At 37.2% G+C, this 4,446-nt stretch overlaps 1 pseudogene; it reads left to right on the forward strand.

Moving 5' to 3' along the window:
- Positions 1–1,415: 1,415 nt before the first annotated feature.
- LOC143858429 (mogroside I-E synthase pseudogene) lies at positions 1,416–3,952 on the forward strand (annotated as a pseudogene).
- The last annotated feature ends 494 nt before the right edge of the window (positions 3,953–4,446 follow it).

The raw sequence follows: 4,446 nt of genomic DNA on the forward strand, positions 1-4,446 counted from the left end.
TGGGCAGATTTGTGGACAAATAATGTCTGTCCATTTTGACCTCCACAAATGGATGGGTTAGGATGATCCTATGGAGCTGATTTTTGGTACACGCCCCATCTATGTAAGGGCCTTTCAAATGAATGCTTTGGATCATCCTAACAAAGTAGGCCCCAATATGATTGGGCGCTTAAGCTCACCAACACTTTCCTATATATATATATATATATATATATATATATATATAATTTCATTTGTGATTGAGTATTTTCGAGTGTAAACCGAATGATCTTTTAGTTATCCTATTTTTAACTATATATGGACCATCTAACTCTCCTTTGGAGAATGTATAAGCAAGTTCTGTACACCAAGCCGTTACACAAATCTCTTTTTTTCATATCCCATATCGGCCAATCAACAAAAATATGAAGAATCACCACTTTTGAGCCTACTAGAAGGAGAAAGGAAAAGAGGGTAAGTAGTTATAGATGGGGTTTACAACGAAATATGATGAACCAAACTCACCTTAAGGCTTAAGCATTGTTAGCATATGAGGCCTGTATATACGTTAATGCCTTGAGATGGCAAACTTGGTCCTTGTTAAACAGGAAAAGAATTCTAATTCTAAACAGATACAGAGCCTTAGAGCATCTTTGCATAAGATGCCATGATTAAGATGTTAAATATGATTATTTGCAAATAATGAGTAAAATAATCTTATAAATGGCATAGCTAATTGCTATGAAAGAGGCCTTAATGTCCTATTCACGAATAACATTAACTTAAAATGTTTACATACAACTAAGGACATATTATGACGATCCTAATAGGCTCTTAACCTATGGATCTAGCAAAACGTCGGCACACTTCTTTTGTTACCATGCTCATGGTGTATATTCCTTATCCTTTATGGTGTATATTCCTTATCCAACATTTTTACGGTAAAAATTACCATAAAAAATTCCGCTTGCCACGTTCCCTCCTAAGAAGGTGTGATACAACCAAGCGGAACTGGATATAACAATGAGCCAATCTATAGTTCAATACCACACAAAAAAGCAAAAATGGGGAGTGGCAATCTTTACTTCAATAGGTCAAAATATTGGATGCAGTATAACAAGGTCCATTAAGTTAAAACAAAGCCAACTTGAAACTTAGGGGTTTGCTAGCCTCCTTCGCAGAAAGCACCTTCGCTCCCGTCCTTTGCATGTGATGACAGCCATCTATGTTGACTTTTGACAGATTTTGTCTTATTCACTACCGTGGCTGTCATCACATTCAAAGGATGGGCACGAAGGTGCTTTCTACGTAGGAGGCTACCAAATCCCTGAAACTTATTATATGGCACATTACCTCAGTTGCTTTAAATAATCTACCTCTAGTTCTATAAAAAAAAAGGAGGGGACTCCTAACTCATCCCCTACATCTTTGAAGAGATGGAGAAGAAAGAGGGAGCTGATACTTGTAGAACCCATGTTCTAGTCTTCCCTGGTCCTATTATAGGTCACATAAACCCAATGCTCCAGTTTGCAAAGCGCCTAGCCTTCAAAGGACTGAAAGTCACCCTAGTCACAACCGCCGTGGTTGAAAAATCCATGCAAATCGAAGCCGGACCGGTCAAGATCGAGTTCATCAGCCAAGATTGGAACAAAGGTGTAGCAAATGATGATCAAAAGGCCCTCATGGATAGTTATAACGCTGTCGTTTTATCGGCCTTAGTAGTACTCATAGAGAAATATAACAGCTTTGGAGATCCCTTTTCTTGCCTTATCTATGATGCTTTTACTACTTGGGCTGTGGATGTAGCCAAACAGCAAAGCATAACTTGTGCTGCTTTTTTTACTCAGTCTTGCACTGTTGATGCCATCTACAACCATGTGCACAAGGGGCTTCTGGCTCTCCCTCTGGCGGATTCCGCCATTTCGATTCATGGATTACCGAAGTTGGGATTATCTGATCTTCCGTCTTTTGTTTCGGCGCCCGAATCTTACCCGGCTATCTTGGAGTATCTTTTGAACCAGTTCTCTAACTTGGAGAAAGCAGATTGGGTCCTAGTTAACACATTCGACGTTTTGGAGCCTGAGGTGGTCATTGAATTTCAATTTGCATATATGGTTTTTTTTTTTTTTTAAATTACAGGTTAAGATTGTGAAACTATGATTAAGATATTGAATCAACATGCATTGAACCTAGAATACAAAAGAAAATCAAGAACTTATCTTGATCGCCCGTGGCGGAGATCGATCTGCGTTGGATTGGTTGTCCTGATGGAAGACCACATTTTGGCCAGTTAGACGACCACAGAGGCCAACCCCTTATTTATAGAAAAAGACCTCCTAGAGTTCTACACATAGTACAACCCTAGTTGGCTTACTCTATTTTACCAATTGAAGTAGTTGAATGTAAGGCTACACTAATCATACATGTCTTAATAAAGATGAGATGTACTCATTACCCTTATACCTTACACAAATCACTTTGTCAATAGGTGAGTCCAGTAATTTCACACTTGGATCTCATTCATCAATTTAGAACATTGATTGCCCACATAAGATCTTACCGGGATTACCAATAGAGCTTATTTATTTTGTTATTTATTTGTAAACAATTAGGACTACAAAAAGTATTTACTTAATTTGTTATTTATTCGTAACCAAATATGAAAGATTAGATATTATTAAGAGTCTAATGTGAATCCTTGTATTATTTTAAATACAATTCCAATCTTACGCACTAGATTACAACATTAAAACTCTTATAAATATATTTGGTACAAGACCCCCATATAGTCGCAGGTCCCATCAATTGCACCACATTTACAAAATTCTCTGAATAATTGAAAAGTTATTGAATTAATTTCCATTGATGCCTTGTTTTAAAATCTTACATTTTTTAATTAATGTAAATTTTTCGAGTTAAACCCAAATTTTCTTAACAGTTCTCATTAATTTCTCAAACATTATTTGTAATTATCATGAGAAATCAATTTTTTTTTTGAAAGACTTGGACACAAATGTCTTACAAAAATTTTCCTATACAATTTCAAAACATTTAAAGAATTTTTTAAAAATTTGCCTTGCCAATTTATTCTCGAGAGCGAACTAAGTACTGCGATTGCTTCAATAATGGGAAGAATAGCTTGTAATTCCAAATATTTTAGTGAAGATCATCAGATGGCTTATGATTTGATATTTGATTAATCTATTGAATATTTTCTAACACAATTACCAAGTCACGAAATTTCGATCAGGCTGTGCTATGGATGGAGGGGATTTGGCCCGTGAAGACGATCGGACCAACCATGCCGTCTATGTACCTAGACAAGCTTATAGATGGAAACAAAAATTATGGACTCAATATTTGGAACACAAATGGAGACGAATGCATGAAGTGGTTAGACACAAAGCCAATTGGGTCAGTTGTGTATGTGTCATTTGGGAGCATAGCGACCCTAGGGGAGGAACAAATGGAGGAAATCGCGTGGGGCTTGTGGAAGGCAAACAACTATTTCTTGTGGGTGGTGAGGGAATCAGAAAAGAACAAGCTCCCCGTGAATTTTGTAGAGGAAACGTCCGAAAATGGCTTGGTGGTGACATGGTGCCCCCAATTGGAGATTTTGGCACACCGAGCCGTGGGGTGTTTTGTGACACATTGTGGGTGGAACTCTGTAATAGAGGCATTGTGCCTAGGAGTGCCGATGGTGGCTATGCCGCACTGGTCAGATCAACCCACCAATGCGAAGTATGTGGAGAATGTTTGGGGGGTTGGAGTGAGAGTTAAGGTGGATGAGAAGGGGATTATGAGAAGGGAAGAATTGGCGTTTTGCACAAGGGAAGTCATGGAAGGGGAAAGGAGGGGAGACATAAAGAAGAATGCTAGTAAATGGAAGGAATTAGCAAGAGATGCAATAGAAGATGGTGGAAGTTCAAATAAGAACATTAACGAATTTGTTGCTTCGCTTGTAAATAAGTAACATTTGAGATTGTTATTGTTATTGTTATAGTATAATTGATTAAATAACACCAACTCTAACAGCTTAAGCTTTTGGAGTAATTGGTTGTTTGACAGTAATCTATTGAATTTTTTGCTATAATCCATATACAAACCTTGTTTGCTTGACAGTCATCTATAGAAATTTTTGCTATAATCCATATACAAACCTTTTGAAGTAGAGGTAAGATGGAATTTTTGCCATATCTGTGTTTCTTGGCTTTTCAGCATCTTCATTAATGGATGCCACGGAATCTGCCGTTAGCTTCTAAACAATCTAATGATGTTTACTTATATGCAAGGCAAAAAATGCACTATAGATTACAAATGAGCCCTTCACATTAATGCTTCTTGAAAGATTTTATGTTTTCCAATGATCAATTTTGCTATATAAAAGGGATGAACCTCTGGCTCAACTGGTAATGAAAAAGGATTTGCTAGGGACTTTTGGAGAAAGGCCACATCAGATAAATTAAA

This window comes from Tasmannia lanceolata, unplaced genomic scaffold (assembly GCF_043159265.1).
Source record: "Tasmannia lanceolata isolate RefF3 unplaced genomic scaffold, GAP_Taslan_0.1 ptg000026l, whole genome shotgun sequence".
Taxonomy (NCBI): Eukaryota; Viridiplantae; Streptophyta; class Magnoliopsida; order Canellales; family Winteraceae; genus Tasmannia; species Tasmannia lanceolata.